The sequence below is a fragment of the Octopus bimaculoides genome, chromosome 2, assembly GCF_046866305.1.
Source record: "Octopus bimaculoides isolate indiv1 chromosome 2, ASM4686630v1, whole genome shotgun sequence".
Taxonomy (NCBI): Eukaryota; Metazoa; Mollusca; class Cephalopoda; order Octopoda; family Octopodidae; genus Octopus; species Octopus bimaculoides.
Window position 1 is genome coordinate 45013603 of NC_142929.1, and position 20255 is coordinate 45033857.

At 37.7% G+C, this 20255-nt stretch overlaps 1 long non-coding RNA gene across 1 annotated transcript in view; it reads right to left on the reverse strand.

The window, feature by feature from the left end:
• The window catches only part of LOC149137046 (uncharacterized), a 63106-nt gene extending 43651 nt beyond the window's left edge, over positions 1-19455 (reverse strand). The window contains exon 1 of the long non-coding RNA XR_016237886.1: positions 19113-19455. This is a non-coding gene — a long non-coding RNA (uncharacterized LOC149137046). The remainder of the gene's footprint in view (positions 1-19112) is intronic.
• Between the last annotated feature and the right edge of the window lie 800 nt (positions 19456-20255).

A 20255-nucleotide genomic window follows, 5' to 3' on the forward strand; every position in this document is an offset into this window, starting at 1 on the left:
TGTGTGTGTGTGTGTGTGTGTGTGTGTGTGTGTGTGTGTGTGTGTAGATTTTCAAAACACACACATATGTCTCTATATACGTACCAACTTACCTGCATATATATATATATATATATATATATATATATATATATATATATATATATATATATATACATACATACATACATACATACATACATACATACATACATACATATATGCAGGCATATCTATGTACGTACTACCCCAACTGTCACAAAGCCCACATAGAGACAATCGCTCACTCTCAGACACTTTCCTCCACACAGCCTCACTAATTCCATCCCATTGATAACTCACCGGCACCCATACCCTACAACCCCTCAACCTCAACCAAAAACTATCTTTATCATAATTGTGTCTATATTCTCAAGAGAAACTTCTTCTTCTTCTTCTTCTTCTTCTTCTTCTTCTTCTTCTTCTTCTTCTTCTTCTTCTTTTTCTTCTTCTTCTTCTTCTTCTTCTTCTTCTTCTTCTTCTTCTTCTTCTTCTTCTTCTTCTTCTTTTTCTTCTTCTTCTACACCTCTCTTTTTTTTATCCTATTATCATTGTTCACACCATTACCGAGCGCAGCTTAATATGACTTGTCTATGTGCAGTGCGCGATTTGGTTTTGCCAATTGCCCTGTATTGAAAGTACCCTGCGTAATATGAGGGCTGGTTGCATAATATAGGGGTGAGGGCTTGTCTGGGTATTTGTCTGCGTGTCTATTATCATTCTTAAAGCACCTATTTCTATAGGGGTTGTTTGTTATCAGGCCTCACATTCTGATTATTTCTATTTTCAGATCTTTATATGAAACAAATTCCGCCATAAGTGATATACAAGCTACAGTGAAAAAGGCAAGCCACTGGATTCGGTTAAAAAGAGACGATGAGCAATGGCAAAAAGAATATTGAGCGTAACTTGATAACCAGTTGATCTAGCAAGCGGGGCCTCATTTCAGTGGGGCCGGTGCGCAATGATGCCGTCGAGAGGTAGGCCCCGAAACGGCGCGCATTCTCTCCTGATGACCTCATAAACTTACTAGCATCCGGTATGCGGAGTTTTCAACTAGTAGAACTTGCGTTTGCAAATAGTTTGCAAAAAATACTCATGTTATCCTCTGTCAGAATTTGAATTTTGATTTAGATGCATTTTTTTTTTGCTGGTGTTCCTTGATAACAATAGCTGGTCAAATAACGTCGATTTATCTGTTTGTGTGTATTAACGTATCCCAGTGTATTGATGCTTTCTTCGAAATCTTGTATATACTCCTGCTTTTGTTTTCTGTTGGTATTTCATAGTGCTTGCCTAAATTCCAGTGCATTTAAGTTTCAACTCTATCATGCTTGGAGATGAATTCTTAGCTAAGACTGGGCAAGCAAAACTAATGAGGTTCTTTTTCATCACATCATGTTCTTCAGTAGCTGTATAGTGTTTCATTATTATATGAATTTGGTTTCTGGTGACGCTGATGTTGACCCTACTCTGCAGTTAAGTTCTTTTCAACAGTCGCTTTGAGTCCTGCACTTTTCAACAAGTATTAGAATTTTTCTGCATTTTTCTTCAAACCTGTTCCGCTTTTTCCAGTACTGATCATGTTGCGGATTTTCTTGTTTTATCATGGTTTCCTGATAGCTTCGATTTAAGCCTAGATTTTGAGTGCTTCACGATTTCTGCTAGTTCTCCTTTCTCTTTATATTTATATGTTATTACAGCATCTGCTTTGTATACTACTTGTTGGTTTCCTTGGAGGCAGAAATAGCTTCTTTTCTTTTTGTTCATGTTTCAAGGCAATTTGTATTGATTTTCAGTGATTCTGTACGAGATATATTTGTTTCCTAGAGCGAATATTTTGTAATAATTTTCTAGTTGTTTAAGGCCCCCACTGCTTTGTATTCATTGGTAAATATAATTTTTCTACATCAAATTTTGGGCTGTGTGTCCTAAATACAGACATTAATTTCTTTCCTTTCCAGTCAAGTTTTGTTCATTCGTTTAGCTTCAAATGGAAATTTATAACTGTAACTTATTAATGGGACACCTACAGTATTGATCCCGATTATTAAATTTTTCACATCTTGCATTATTAACATTGAGATGGCAGAATTGTTAGCACTTGGGAAAGACTGCATTGCAATATTCGTTTCCGAGTTTTTACCGTGTTCAAATACTGCCAAAGTCAACTATCCTTTCATGCTTCTAGGATCAATGAAATAAAAGAACCAGTCAACGTCCGAAGTTAATTTTATCGAGTAACCCCACTCTTCGGACTTGTTGGCCTTGCGCCCATATTAGAAAACAATCGTTGTTGTTGCTATTATCATCATCATTAAGGCGGCGAGCTGGCAGAAACGTCAGCATGCCGGACGAAATGTTTAGCGACATTTCATCCGTCTTTACCTTCTGAGTTCAATTTCCGCCGAGGTCGGCTTTGCCTTGCAGTCTTTCTGGGTCAATAAAATAAGTACCAATTGAGCACTGGGGGTGGGGTGGGGCGATGTAATCGACTTACTCCCTCCCCGAAATTACTGGCTTTGTGCTAAAATTTGAAGTTATTATTATTATTATTATTATTATTATTATTATTATTATCATTATTATTATTATTACTATTATTATTCATTAAGGCGGTGAGCTGGCAGAATCTTTAGGGCGTCGCAACAAATACTTTACGGTATTTCTTCGGAACCTTTACGCTCGTTGTTTAAATCCCCGCCGAGGTCAACTTTGCCTTTCATCGTTACAGGGTCGATAAAATTAAATACCAGTTAAGGACTGGGGTTGATGAAATAGACTTAAAATGAAATCCTCTTAAGATTGCTGACCTTATGCCAAAATGAAAGAGAATTATTATTATTATTATTATTATTATTATTATTATTATTATTATTCTCTTCCTACTTTTTCTTCGTCGTCATCATCATCATCATCATCATCATCGTCTTTCTTTTCACTTAACCCTCACCACTTTATGCTTACAATAGCGACATCCCCATTCTCATACATCATCACATAACGTAGCAACTCTTGCGTAATGGGTATTTACGAGTACTTGTACATACATGTGTATTGTCATTTTTGTGCGAGCGAGCGCGCGGGCGTGCGCATGTATTCATGATCCTGTGAATGGGTTTGTGTAGGAGGTCATGGTTATTGATTAGATTCTACATTTTTTCACGCTTCCATTGCCAACGAGCTACACGCTTCATGCGTCCAGATTTTACGTTCGATATTCGTTTGAAGCTAACCTTTCGCTTATCTTGCTACCTTTTCTTTCTTCTATTATATCATTCTGCCTTTCTTTTCTTTCCTTCTCTATATCCCCCCCCCCAGTCTTTCTTTTCTACCTTCCTTTCTTTTATTCGTCTCCTTTTGATTATTATCTTTGCTATTATGGCTATTATTATCCATGCTTTTGTTGTTATAGATGTTGATATTGTTGTTGACGCTACGGCTACTACTGCAGCTGTCGTTGTTTGCTTACAGGGGTAACAACCTTTCTCCAAATAATTACGGTATTTATTTATATCATAAATTTGATGGAGGATAGCTTGATTCTGCTCAACGGTTATTTGACTTCAGCTCCGTTAGTCTCTTTACGCCTTAAAGTTAATTGGTGATTAGGGCCAATGTTTAGCATCACATTGCATTGCATTACATAGATTACGTAAAAAGCGGTAGCATTTCAATATATGTCATTGCATATACATGTATCATTCAATATTTTCATCATATGTTTCCCATTTTCAAGGTTGCCATTTCGTTGAGGTTGAAGGATAAGGTTCGGAGTCGAGCAGTCATGAGTTCTAAGAGGTGAAGGAAGACCATGATTATTTAAATATCTTCGAGACACGAAAGGTTACCGAGGCAAGAATCACGGAATGTTATACGTGTGTATATGAAGTTATATTGCACTTATATATATATATATATATATATATATATATATATATATATATATATATATATATATATATATATATATATATATGTGTGTGTGTGTGTGTGTGTGTGTGTGTGTGTATACATACATACATATATACATGTATATATATATGTAAATGTATGCATGTATATACCAATATATATGCATATGTATATATGTACATACAAGTATGTATATATATGAATGCGTTTATGTATGCGTATATATGAATGCGTATATGTATGGCTATATGTATATGTATATATATATGCGTATATGTATGTGTGTATATAGATATGTGTGTGTGTGTGTGTGTGTATGTATGCACACACACATTTACATATATACATAGATATGTAAGTATGCATAGGTATGTATAGATACATATAAACGAGTGTTGTGTATGCGTGTGACTGTGTGTATATATATGTATGTATGTATGTATGTATGTAGGATCATTCAAAAATCGCTTTAACATATGTATTTATGTTTAGGCATACGATCAAAGGAGCGTGTGTATGACACCTGAACCAAGCATTGGGTTGTAAACTTGAACAAGAAACTGCATTTCATATTGGACTACAATGGGTTCAAACCGAGTGCTGAAACAGCCTCCTCTCTTCCGAGTCGTCACATCCTGGATGTTCCACTGGGTTTTAAGCGTTAGCTCTGAACAGTTGTCTATATCTTCTCATGATTAAGATAGGTTACAAAGAACGAGAACACGGTACATGCTAGCCGTACTATATACATACATACATACATACATATATATATATATATATATATATATATATATATATATATATATATATATATATATATATATATATCTACATGCATACAACCATAAAAAAATGGAGATGAACACTATTCCTCCATGTAATCGGCTAGAAGAATTGTTAAGATATTAAGATATTTTTGCTAACATGAAACGAATGGTGGCCTTAATACACAAATAAAGAAATTTTATCCACCAATGCGGTGTTGAGCACTCATTCTCATTGTTCGACAGTTACGTGGGTGTGTGCGTGTGTACGTATGTGTGCGTGTGTGCACGTGTGTATACACATACATATTTTTAAGCAACAAAAGTCAGAAAAGTGACTGAGGGGCTGAGAGTTTCCCTCATGTCACTTAAGAGTCCGGTAAGAGTCCATGCACGAAACTCTCGGCCTTTGAGTGACTTTCTGCCGATTAATAAATAAATGTGTATAGTCACGTATTGAGACCTGTTTCCTCCATTTGCTCTATCAAACCTTTGTATGTTTTCGTATGCGTGTGTATGCATAAGCATGTATGTGCGTAAGCATTATGTGCGCGCGCACGCATAACATACATGCATATATGTGTATGAGTGCGTGTGTGTGTATGTGTGTGCCGAGAGAAGGCAAAAGAAAGAGAGAGAGGGGAAGGCGGGGGGTAAAATTGTGTTGTCCTATTTCCGGTTTATCGAGCGTGAAAAGGATACGAAATTTTTCCCTACTCTAGAAAAATAAAATTAGTTTGTCGCATTTCGCTTCTATGTTTTGCCCCAATGGGAATTAGAATCGCCACAGTGAATGAACGAAGCCCCTCACCCCCGTAATACCAGAAATACTTTCATAAATCATACCAGCTAATTTGTCAATCGAGAGATTGTTGACATAATCTGTCGTTCGTGAAGGTGGCGGATTGGTTAGCGCGTTATTTGTTCTGACATTTTGCAACTGAGTTCCAATCCAGTCAAAATAAACTTCGATAGACAAAATAAGTATCAGTTTAAAGAGATGGATGCTTTGCGGTATTTATTCCGGCAGTTTGCGTTCAGAGTTCAAATCTTGCTATGGTTTACTGGGCTTGTAGACTTAGACTTAATCTTCGACCTGATTTAACGCCACCGCCTCCCAACTTGGGCGCTTTAAGTGGAGTCCGCCCTATTGCAACCATGCAGACCACGTTCCCAGTTTAAGAATACCTTTCTTTGTCTCACCCACCAATTTCGAAGACTCTGCGAAAGAGGTCATGCGTACTACCATCCATTCAACCTAGTAGATTAAAAAAAATAGAAAAAAGAATTACAAGAAGAAACTAGGGTCCCAAAAGAACTATTTCAGTAACGCAGAAAGAAGGATGAAATAGCGCTACACAAGGCTACCAACGACTAGAAACTTTAAGATCTTCATAATATGTAGAAAGATAATTAAATGTGTATACTCTGTACGCCTTCTTCGCAATTTTAATGAGATTTCAAATTTTAAAACCCACTTCGACATAATATTAACTAGCAAGGATAGCTGACGACCAGTGTTACACCATGTGTAACGCAAATATATCTTTTATCGTTTTTCCTTTATCTGTTTCAGTCATTATACTGCAGCCATAAAGGGGCACCGCCTCGAATAACTTTTAGACGAATGAATCGGTTCCAGTACTTAATTATTTAAAGCCTGGTACATTTTCTGTCGGTCACTTTTTTGCCGAACTAGTAAATTTGCGGGGTCGTAAACAATACAACACCGGTTGCCAAGCAGTAGTGGGGGGAAAATACAGACATAAGCGCGCACACACACATATAAATAATTACATACATACATACATACATACATACATGTGTGTATATATATATATATATATATATATATATATATATATATATATATAATCAAAATAAGCAACAAGGATATCCAGAGGTAATGCAGTACGATCGTTTCATGCAACTCCATTTAATTGAACAATGCAATCATTACATCAATTTAAAATGCAGAGCAATCTTCAGCTGCGCAAAGACATAGAATTTAATTAAATTAGAACAGCTGGACACATTAGTATAATTATACCTAAATTCTCCAAGAAGTTAAGGAGATAGACAAAGAATGAACATGCTGTCTCACTCCAGTTTAGAAGTTACTGAATTTCCAAGAAGATATACATTGTTACAGACTCTGCCTGTCACTGATTTTTTTGTTTTTATGAGGTCAGTTTTTATGGGGAAACCTCTTGGAGTGTTTAGTCGAACACATATACCGCAGTATTCATTTTGCTTAAGCCTGGAGCTTCAGACGGTCTCTTTTGTTGACCCACTAAGTTAGGAAACATAAACAAAACAAAACCGGTTGTCAAGCGGTAGAGGACGGGGATACAAAGAAACACACACATACGGCGGGATTCTTTCAGTTTCGTTGACAAAATCCACTTAGAAGGCTTTGATCAGCCAGGGCTGTAGTAGAAAGCACTTCCTGAAAGTGTCACGCAGTGAAGCTGAACGCGGACCCACGTTGTTAGGAAGTAAACTTCTTACTACACAACCACGCCTGTTATTCCATATACTGCCTTTAGCCATAGGACGTGGTGGTAGGAGGCGGAGACGACTGTTCTCTTTTCTCTGGAAACTAATTTGAAACTTGAGAAATCTTATGCAAATGGTTATAATCCAGGAAGCAACCAGCGAGTAAAATTTAGCTCACTCCGAGTTTATCTCGTATTTTAAGACATTTGCCACAAACACATTTGATAGACTTATATTCACAGGCGAGGCAGTGAACGAGGGAACATACTATAGTAATCAAATCACCATGAAGTAACATCATGAGAAAAATATACTAAATAGGCGTAGGAGTGGCTGTGTGGTAAGTAGCTTGCTTACGCACTACATGGTTCCGGGTTCAGTCCCACTGCGTGACACCTTGGACAAGTGTCTTCAACTATAACCTCGGGCCGACCAAAGCCTTGTGAGTGGATTTGGTAGATGGAAACTGAAAGAAGCACGTCGTATATATGTATATATATGTATGCGTGCGTGTCTGTGTTTGTCTCCCCAACATCGTTTGACAACCTATGCTGTTGTGTTTAGGTCCCCGTAACTTAGCGGTTCGGCAAAACAGACCGATAGAATAAGTACTAGGCTTACAAAGAATAAGTCTTGGGGTCGATTTGCTCGACTAAAGGTGGTGCTCCAGCATGGCCACAGTCAAATGACTGAAACAAGTAAAAGAGTAAATAAATCCTTTCTATTACAGGAGAAAGACCTGAAATTTAGTGAGGAGGGAGTTAGTCGATTACATCGACACCAGGGCTCAGCTGGTATCTATTTTATCGACCTTGAAAGTGGAAGTCGATCACCAAAGGGAAAAATTGACCACCGAAGGGAAAGTCGATCTCGAAAAGGGATGGTCGACCTCGGCGGGATTTGAGCCCAGAAATGAAAGACAGAAGAAATGCTGCAAAGCATTTTGTCAGGTATGATAACGATTGTACCAGCATGTCGCCTTAAGAACGCATTAAATAATGTAATGTTAATATAGTTAGTTTAGTTGAAAACAAAAGGCGGAATGGCCACGGATGGAAAGCGTTTAATCATATGACTATTTCACTGAGATTGGTCTGGAATTAAGCAACAATGGCAACATCAACTTGCATACTTTAAATGCATGTATATTGAGTGTGATATGATAGGCAATTAGACAGATAGATAATTAGATAGAAGGTAGATATATAAATTGAGAGAGACAGACAGACAGATAGACAAATAGACAAGACAGATAGATAGATAGATAGATAGATAGATAGATAGATAGATAGATAAGTAGAGAGAGAGAATAGGCAGACAGATGGACAGCCAGATTGGCAGCTAGACAAACAGACTGACAGACACACAAACAAACAGACAGGCAGGCGGACAGACGGACAGGGAGTTGGCTGGTTGGTTGGTTGGTTGGTTGGTTGGTTGGCTAGCTGGCTAAATGGATGGATGGATGGATGGATGGATGGATTGATAGGCAGGCAGACATGTGGACGAACAAACGAACGAACGGACGGACGGACGGACGAACGAACGAACAGCGAGCTATATAGATGTCAGCATAGATAGTTAGATGTCTTGGAGAGATAGACTGACTGACTGAAAAATATAGGAAGAATTCCTTGACACTCTACTGTAACATTCACTACTGACTGTTATTATTGATGGTGCTACTGCTGCTAGTGCTGTTGTTGCTGTAGCTAAAATGGCTGCTCCTGCTGCTGCTGCTGCTGCTGCTGATGATGATGATGATGATGATTCCAATGCTGTTAAACGATACAAATAATTCTGCCTGGAACGCTAGTGTGGAGAACAAAATCATGAGAATACTATGTCACTTGTATTGCTACCATAGCTGATGTCGTTATTGCTGCTTCGAATAACGAACGGTTTGTTTCTAACTTGGATACAAGGATACAAATTATGGTGTAAGAGTGAAGAAGAATAGAGTCGATTATATCGACCCTAGTACTTGATTGGTATTTTATTTTATCATCAACCCTGCAAAGACAAACCCTGCGAGAGAGTCTCAACGAAGTCGCTCAACCTGCTAGAAATAGCAACCAAATCTCCGTGAAATTATAAGCCACCGTCTTGAGAAAAGAAAGGATATATTGGAGGGCACAGTGCTACAGAGCCCTTGAAATGAATACGGGATGATTGCTAGATTTTTTTTGGCTACACTTCTGTAAGATGAGAACTGAAATGGGGCCAAGCACCAAAAGATCAACACCCCTGGAGGAGCAAACGTAAAGCCGTGCTTTGAACTGACATATGTATATATATATATATATATATATATATATATATATATATATATATATATATATATATATATATATATATATATATATATAGGCAAAGCAAAAGTAAAATCAAAAATGAAAACAAAAAAGGAAAGTCAAAAGGATGTTCACAGTATTAGGTTGACGCTCAGTTTAAGATGGAAAAAGAGGAAGTGGGTGACGTTTCGAACATGGTTCTTTGTCAGAAAGAGGAAAGTGGAAAGGTCTGGAAAGAAGGAAAAGAAAAGCACGTGTGTGTTTACATAGCGTGTGTGTGTGTGTGTGTGTGTGTGTGTGTGTGTTTGTGTGTGTGTGTGTGTGTGTGTGTATGCGTGCGTGTTTATGTGTGACAATGTGTGCATAAGTGTGTGTGAGGAGGGTTGACCATCATCATCATCTTCATTATCATCATCTTCATCATCATCATCATCATCGTCGTCGTTGTCGTTATGATCATCATTATCATCACCGTTTTAACGTCCACATTCGAACGCTTGCATGGGTTTGACTGAGTTTATTGAGAAAGATTTTTCAACGGCCGGGCGCCCTTTCTTGTCGCTGACCCTCACCTGTTTCCAAGCAAAATAATATTTCCCCATGGTCACACATGTTTTTTGCAGAATATTGGAAATCAAGGACACTATCTACATGATAGTAACACTCAGCTATGACTGTCATGCAACGTCAAGGAGACAGACATACAGACAGACACACGTATCCATACATAATACATACATACATACATACATACATGTACATACACACACATATATACATATAAGCATATGTAGATGGGTAGATAGAAGATACGTACATACATACATACATACATACATACATACATACATACATACATACATACATACATATGTAAACATAATAGACGTCTCATTGTAATATGGGATCGAGAAGAGTAACTGTTATAGAAATTAGCTACCCAGCAGATGTTAACAAAAAGCTAAAGATCAGCGAAAAAGAAAATACCTACGCTGAACTATGGAAGAATCTACAGCTACTCTATCCAGATTAAAATTTCAGGTTTATACCGGTAGTCATTGGGATATCTAACACACTGGGATATGTAACACACTGCCTAAATACCAATCTTGAGAAATTAGGCTTTTCAATACTAGAAAGGAGAAAGATGATTCGAAGACGATAGCTCCGAGCCATCACTTTGAACTATAAAAGTCTGTAAAATTCTCCAAAAGTTTATCGTTTGAGTATATATGAACATGTCTACATACGCAAATATATGCATGAGAAGATATATATAAAATAAATGATACAAATATTCACGTATACATACAAACATACAAAAGTACCCGGTTGATGTTGTTGAAATTCCAATGAAGGAGCCTTGGGTCCAGGTTAGAAACCATCTCTTTCTCTGTTGACAAGAAATCTTGAAATAGACTGAATAATGATATGCACACATACATACATACATACATACATACATACATACATAGCCGCGAGTGCCCAAGACACTGATAATCGAAAAAAGAAAAAAAAACTCAAAAAGCGGGGTTTACATCGAATGGAAAGACGTCAACAAAAACAAAATACAGCAATAAAAACTTCGAGAGCTCACTAATACGTAGAAAACTGCCAGGAATTATTAGGGAAGAGCTTCACCCGCACATATTGGCCTGGATTACTCTGCTACACATAAGGTATCAGAATTGTCATCTCTCAACTTCTTTCTTCTTACATCAAAGGTTGTCAACCATTTATTTATCTATGGATCGCTTTGATTACTATTTTATTGTGGTGGACCCCCTACAGCCATTCGATGTTTAAAAACTAATTTTATAGAAACTTCTTTCAAAATTCTTATTTCGTTTTATCATACAGAAACTAGTGTAGGTTGAATTATGTAAAATGTTAGAGAAAGAAACCTAGCTGTTTCTTGCAATACTCACCAATACATACATCAGAAAGAAAATGTGTTCAGGGGCCCTTAAAATACTATTGTGGGATCCCCAATTTGCGAATCTGCTATGTGGATCCCTAACAATCTTATATGGACCCCGGTTGAGAACCACTGTCCTACATAGAAAAGTATACTCGAAACTGAACAGCGCTGGATCTATTCCAGATTCACTCGGAAATGTATTGCATGAGGGAGTTCTCGGGGACACATCTGCTAGGGATTGCACAGGCTGGTACGTTTCCAGTTACACCATAGTCGATTAACTCAACCTCTTGAAGAGCATGCTTGCCAAATGTTTTGAATGTGTATTGAGCAGAGTTTCAGGTCTGAAATGCTCTAACACGTTTTTCGGCAGCGCTACCATTCCTCCGGTTCAGTGGACTGCGAGTGTTGTTAATAATAATAATAATAATAATAATAATAATAATAATAATAATAATAATAATAATAATAATAATAATAATAATGATGATGATGATAATAACTAGAAAAGCACTCGGAGAGCGCAGGCCTTCACCAAGCAGCTCATTTTAAGATAGATACGCGAGTAAAATTACTAATAGAAAAACGAAAATAAACTTTGAAAACAGCAACACCACCATAGGTTACGTGGAAACGATGAACGTGTTTTCAAGGGAGATAATCAAAGAACGTAACATTGTAACACTTCATGTAAAATAAAAATAACAAACGAAAAATCCTTCAAGATACCATAAAAATATCCGGATCACTACTAAAATTTCATCATCTGTTCTTTGTGTCATTACCAACTTTTCCTGCAAGTTTCATCAAATACCGTTCACAACTTTTTGAGTTCTTTTGCACACAGACGGACAGACGGACAAACCAACGGCGATGAAAACATAACCTCCTTCCTTGGCGGAGGTAATAATAATAATAATAATAATAATAATAATAATAATAATAATAATAATAATAAAATTCAGTGATGACATCAGGATGCAATTCAGTGATGACATCAGGATGCAATTCAGTGATGACATCAGGATGCAATTCAGTGATGACATCAGGATAAAATTCAGTGATGACATCAGGATGCAATTCAGTGATGACATCAGGATGCAATTCAGTGATGACATCAGGATGTAATTCAGTGATGACATCAGGATGCAATTCAGTGATGACATCAGGATGCAATTCAGTGATGACATCAGGATGCAATTCAGTGATGACATCAGGATGCAATTCAGTGATGACATCAGGATGCAATTCAGTGATGACATCAGGATGAAATTCAGTGATGACATCAGGATGCAATTCAGTGATGACATCAGGATGAAATTCAGTGATGACATCAGGATGCAATTCAGTGATGACATCAGGATGCAATTCAGTGATGACATCAGGATGTAATTCAGTGATGACATCAGGATGCAATTCAGTGATGACATCAGGATGCAATTCAGTGATGACATCAGGATGCAATTCAGTGATGACATCAGGATGAAATTCAGTGATGACATCAGGATGCAATTCAGTGATGACATCAGGATGCAATTCAGTGATGACATCAGGATGTAATTCAGTGATGACATCAGGATGCAATTCAGTGATGACATCAGGATGCAATTCAGTGATGACATCAGGATGCAATTCAGTGATGACATCAGGATGTAATTCAGTGATGACATCAGGATGCAATTCAGTGATGACATCAGGATGCAATTCAGTGATGACATCAGGATGCAATTTGGCCTTGAAATTCAGTGATGACATCAGGATGCAATTTGGCCTTGAAATTCAGTGATGACATCAGGATGCAATTTGGCCTTGATAAATGTGCAAAAGCTACCTTTATCAAAGGAAAAATGACAAATACATCTAATGTGAACCTTGACCAGCAAAATATCATAAAAGAGTTAGAACCAGCGGAGAGCTACAAATACCTAGGGGTAATTGAAGGGGACAATATCAAGCACTCAGTGATGAGGGAAGGGATCAGAAGAGAATGTTATCGCAGGGTGAGAGCAATACTGAAGACAGAGCTGAACGCGAGAAACAGGATCGAAGCGATCAATGCTCTAGCCATACCAGTCGTGACTTACAGTCTCAACATCGTTAACTGGTCAATTATTGAAATATGTAATGTTGACAGAAAAATACGAAAACTGTTGACAATGCATAGAATGCACCACCCTAAGGCAGATATAGAACGTCTTTATCTGCCAAGAAAAGAAGGAGGCCGAGGACTTTTACAGCTGGCATTATCAATGAAGGTAGCCACAATTGGCCTAGACACCTATCTGAAAAACTCTGAGGACTGGATGCTAAAACTTGTCTTAAAATATGAAAGCAAGAAAGCATCTTACTCAGTAACAAAACAGGCAAAGGAATATCTAAGTGAATTCCAATTGCAACAAATTCAAGAATTAGACGAACTAGAAACACCTGCAGAAAAAGCTAAGCGCTTGAAAACCCGTGCTAAAATTGCTGCCTTAGCTATTATGACTGAAAAATGGCATGGAAAACCTCTCAATGGCAAATACCCAAAGAGAGCGAATAATGCAGATATTGACAAAGCCCTTACCCACCAATGGTTAATGGCCTCTGGCTTGAAATCAGAAACAGAGGGGTTTATCATAGCAGCCCAAGATCAATGCCTACCTACAAAGAACTACCAGGCCAACATATTAAAGAACGGCAGCTCCCCATTATGTCGTATATGCCAACAACAAAATGAGACCATCGATCATGTTGTCTCCATGTGCAGTCTGCTTGCGCCTACAGAGTATCTCAACAGGCATGATAGAGCTGCACAATATATTCACTGGGTAATATGCAAAAACCTGGACTTGCCCCATGATAAAAACTGGTGGGAACACAAACCACCCCCAGTACTTGAAAATGATCACATTGCATTCCTCTGGAACTTCACCATTCAAACTGACAGAAAGATAGACGCAAATAGGCCAGACATCATACTGAAAGACTTCAGACAAAAATCATGCCTCCTCATTGATATGACTGTCCCAATAGAAATTAGCAAAATGTGGAATCTGAAGACGAAAGCAATACCTATTGTCATAGGTGCCCTGGGAATGACAGCGAAACGGGCTGATTACTACCTAGATCAGATTCCAGGAAACCCCAAAATGGCTGAAGTTCAAAAGATAGTGCTCATGGGAACTGCCCATATCCTACGTAAAATACTGTCTATGTGATCTCAAATTTTAAAGCAAACACATAATTTTCTTATGGTTTCTTAAACATTCTCTAGAACAAAACTGTACAAATCCAAATATATGGTACCCTAGGCATAACACCTACATGAACTTCTAACTTGTTGTCTCTTGAGGTCTCTGAGTGAGACTTGGATCCAACTTGTACAAATGCAAAACAATAGTCAAACATAAAATAATAATAATAATAATAATAATAAGACTTTCTAATCGATGTATCAATACCAACACATGACAATGTTTCTCTAAAAGAAACAGAAAAACTTTCAAAATATAAAGATCTGGAAATAGAGGTAACTCGAATGTAGAACCTAAAAACAGAAACAATTTCTATTATTGTTGGCGCATTAAGTATGATAAATAACATTCAAACAAATACATAACAAAAACACAAGGACTGGCTAAGAAGGAATATATTCACAGACACGACAGAGTCGGGACCTATATATACTGGAAGTTATGCCAGCACTATGGAACAACAGAAAAAAATGGTATAAACACACGCCAGAAAAGGTCACAGAAAATGAGAAAGCAACCATACTATGGGATATGCCAATACACACAGATAGAGAAATTAAGGCCAAGATACCAGATATAGTCGTCAGAGATCATCAAGAAAAAAATGCTTTCTAATAGATGTACTGATACCAATAGATAATTACCTTTCTCTAAAAGAAACGGAGAAACTTTCAAAATACAAAGATCTGGAAATAGAGGTAACTCGAATGTGGAGTCTAAAAGCAGAAACAATTCCTATCATAGTAAGCACATAAGGTATGATAAAAAAGAATATTCAGACAAATACATAACAAAATCACCAGGACTAACAAGTATATATAACATACAGAAAATAGCACTACTAGGTGGTGGGGGGGTGATGAGGATGATGATGATGATGATGATGATGATGATGATGATGATGATGATGATGAGGAGGAGGAGGAGGAGGAGGAGGAGGAGGAGGAGGAGGAGGAGGAGGAGGAGGAGGGCGACGATGACAGCTTCAACGGCTGCACGAAAATGTTCTCAGATATTCATGTGAACCTCCACAGACTTTTAAAAAATGACAATATAAAACGAAACTTTTAATTTAGAATAGAGACAGACCACGATAGCCTGACATCTTACTCCATTACGAAAATTACAATAGAGTACTAATTATCGCCATAGCAATAACAAAATACCAAATTATTATACTGTTGTGCAAAAGCTAGCTGAAAAGCTAAGAAATTATACCAAACTATCTGTTGAAATGAAAATAAATTATGGTTGTTAAGGAATAGGTTGGCTTGTGATACGCACAATTAAGTGATGCACTATCACTTCTGTAAAGATATTGATACATTATCTCTGAAGAGTGACATAGGCGCGTTCCACAAACAAATAGTCTTATTAAGACATCTTACACAGCATTTGTTGGTCTTGTTTACTGTTGCATATTCTTGCTTTTCTTAATCTGCTTTGCTAACCCTGAGTACTTTTTGATTGTTTTCTATTAAACATTCGATATTTTATCTCCTACGTTGTATTTAAATATTGTAAGATGAAAGGGAACTTTTGATGTATTTCTGAAACCATGAATGATGAAAGAAATTTTTTTTTATTAGTAACAGAAAAATGTACCCGAAATCAAAGAACTATTATAAAAGAACGTCACTAAATCAGAAAGAACCTGCCGTTATGAAAAACACCAACGATTCTTTGAAAAAAAGTAAATAATTCCTTTCTACCAAGAATTTGGTTAAAAAGGATAATGAAAGTCAATACTGCCCCAACACAAGAGAAGCAGAAGAAATTTGTGGGTGGTAAAATGTTCAGCTAAAATTCATTTCGGAAAAGGTTGGTGAAAACATCGAAGACAGCATTGAAACAAACGTAGGCGTCCATAACAACAGAATAAATAACTTTAGGTACTACAAAAATAGAAAACTGGACATCAATCGGATGAGACAAGATCCTTTAATTCTGGTTGAAATATTTTAAGAGGGACACAAGTAGCTTGTGGAGAAGTTTAATGAAATACCGATGGGCCCGGAGACAACATGTAGCTGGATCGGTAAAAAGGAAAACCATCTTAATCGCTGAAACCTGAAATCTTCAAAATTTTGGACCCATGACATGACGTGTTACAACTTGCAAAGTCGTTAACTGCAATAAGATGAACAAAACAGCATGAAGAAATCAGCTTGTTTCCCGAAGAGCTGAAGGGATCCAAAAAGGTTCATATGACTGCGAAGATCAATTGTTGATCTATAAATATATAACTGAAAGCTGCCAAAAGAAAAAGGACCCAGACATAGCAAGGACAGACTACCGGGAGGATTTTGACAGTATTTTCCACAGATGGAAATATTAGTCATGAATAATATAGCAATAATAAGAAGAAAATACTTGAAATCTATCATGAGAAAAAGGCAAACGGTTCTGCAGTTTCAAACAAAAGAAGGAATTGTGGAAACTAAACCTTTAAAAGAAGAATATTCCAGGAGAACTCCCTGCTCCTCTCCTTTTCTTTCTACTGTTGATGTATTTGCCTGACATGCTAAACAGAGCTAGAAATAGATACTAATGATATGGTATGACAATCAGCTCAGTTTTGTAAACAGATGATCTCAAGTTGTTTGCTACAGATGAAAAACAAATCAAATATTACAGAAGATAGCACAAGGATTTAGCAAAGAAATTAATATGAGATTCGGCTTAGAAAATGCGCCAAAGCTGCCTTGCAGGGAGGGAAATTATTTAAGAACACTAATATCATAGTAGATAAAGAAACCGAGACTAGCGAATTAGACCAGACACTGATATACAAACATTTAGGAATCAATGAACTAAACAGCATACAAAAAGAAAATATATATATAAAAAGAAACTGAAGAAATACTGAAATGCAGCGTACACAAACGAAAGGAAAGATTAGAAAGAACAAGTTAAATTCTTAAAACAGAATTAAATGCAAAAAGATAATAGACATCAATACTCTAGCCGTCTGAATAAAAAGTTGCAGTTATGGTATTTCCAATTAGACACTGCATGACCTAATTTGACTAGACAGGAAAACGAGTAGAGACAGCATTTAGGATACTCCACGCAAAATTTCATATACAATCATGATATTTACCTCGAATACAAGGAAGTAAAGGCCTCATACATACAAAAACCAATATAAAAATATTCACTGTCGGATAACAAACAGATCTAATACAGAATACAAATAGCTACATAAAAGGAACTAAAACACGTTTTCTGTCTTCTGGGAAACCAACAAATACAAAACAACGGCTACAATAATAAATAACTATGATGAAAATAGAGAAAATGCGACGGAAAACGTGAAGCAACAAAAATATAAATTAATGTTTGAAGTAAAGAATGTCATGATAAAGCGAGAGCAACAAACGATCGTGCATGGCCAACTCTAAAAAATATCTAAATACAAGTTGAGAAGCGCGAGACTTAAAGGAAAGTCTAGTGGCTTCTTGATCGTAATACAGGACTAAAGCCTTTCCACCAGAAACCATCGAAAGCGTATTACGAAGCAGACTAGAGTAACAGCAGAATATAAGGAGATGAGGAAGAAACAGTAAAGTACATTATCTTTAGCTACCCAGTCTCAGACAGGAAAGAATACATCCACAGAGTTTGAGATTTGAGACATTGGCGCAGGAGTGGCTATGTGGTAAGTAGCTTGCTTACTAACCACATGGTTCCGGGTTCCGTCCCACTGCGTGGCACTTTGGACAGGTGTCTACTACTATGGCCTCGGGCCGAGCAAAGCCTTGTGAGTGGATTTGGTAGACGGAAACTGAAAAAAGCTCGTCGTATATATGTATATGTATATATATGTGTGTGTGTGTTTGTGTCAGTGTTTGTCCCACCAACATCGCTTGACAACCGATGCTGGTGTGTCTACGTCCCCGAAACTTAGCGGTTCGGAGACCGATAGAATAAGTACTAGGCTTACAAAGAATAAGTCCTGGGGTCGATTTGCTTGACTAAAGGCTGTGCTCCAGCATGGCCGCAGTCAAATGACTGAAACAAGTAAAGAAAGAGAGATATACATACTAAAACTTATGAAACATCAACAGAAAAGGGATGGTTTTGTAATACACTTAGCAAAGCAACCATACTCTGGGATATTCCGACATCAAGGTTAATCGACCAGATACTGTGATCAGGGACCATCTGGATAAGAAATGCATCCAAGTCAAAATATAAGCCCCAAGAAATGATAACGTATTTTTAAAGGGAATAGAGATCTGAAAATAGAGATGACCCTGACGTGGAACCTTAAACAATAGCTACAATGATGTTTTGGTTGAGAATAGTGAATAAAGCATATAGACAAATAGATAACCACAACCCCTGGACTTAGAAGAGATACATAACATACAAAGAATAGCGTTGCTAAACACTACACACATATTACGAAGGAAATTTTCAACACAGTAACAATGACAAAACCAAGATATAATACAACCTTTTGGCAAGGCCCACAAAGCAGCGATTTGTAGTGCAATGAAACCATCACCATCACTATCACCATCATGGTCGTCGTCGTCATCGTCGTCATCAACATCATCATCGTCATTATCCTCATCGCTCTTGTTGCCGGCAAAATCACCACCTGCTACCGCTAGCAGCAGCAGCATCAACACCGCCAATGTTTATCATCCATTATACGTGTCGATGCTATCGCTGTCATCATCACGATTCTGGGAGTTCCCTTTTTAGCAACAGTTGCCAACTGGAAAATTGCTACATCACTTAGCACTCAGCATCCCTCCTCCTCCTCCTTCTTCTTCTTCTTCTTCTTCTTCTTCTTCTTCTTCTTCTTCTTCTTCTTCTTCTTCTTCCTCCTCCTCCTCCTCCTCCTCCTCCTCTTCTTCTTTTTCTTCCTCTTCCTCCTCCCCCTCCTCCTCTTCTTCTTCTTCTTCTTCTTCTTCCTCCTCCTCCTCCTCCTCCTCCTCCTCCTCCTCCTCCTCCTCTTCTTCTTTTTCTTCCTCTTCCTCCTCCCCCTCCTCTTCTTCTTCTTCTTCTTCTTCTTCTTCTTCTTCTTCCTCCTCCTCCTCCTCCTCTTCTTCTTTTTCTTCCTCTTCCTCCTCCCCCTCCTCCTCTTCTTCTTCTTCTTCTTCTTCTTCTTCTTCTTCTTCTTCTTCCTCCTCTTCCTCCTCCTCCTCCTCCTCCTCCTCCTCTTCTTCTTCTTTTTCTTCCTCTTCCTCCTCCCCCTCCTCTTCTTCTTCTTCTTCTTCTTCTTCTTCTTCTTCTTCTTCTTCCTCCTCTTCCTCCTCTTCTTCTTCTTCCCCTCTCTCTCTCTCTCTCTCTCTCTCACTCTTACTCTCTCTTTTTCTTCGCCTCTCCTCTACTTTTTCTGTCTTCGACTCTATCTCCACCACCCATCATTATCGTCATCATCTCCTACTCAGCCTCCTCCTCCACAGCATCACTATCAACAGCAGCAGCAACACAGACATTAACGTTATCATTATCACTATCACCGTGATCATTTATTGACGGCGTCAGCGTGCACATCACCATTATCATCACCACCATCAGCAGCAGCAGTAGCAGCAGCATCACCACCACCATCACCACTATCTTCATTACCACTACCCACTACTGT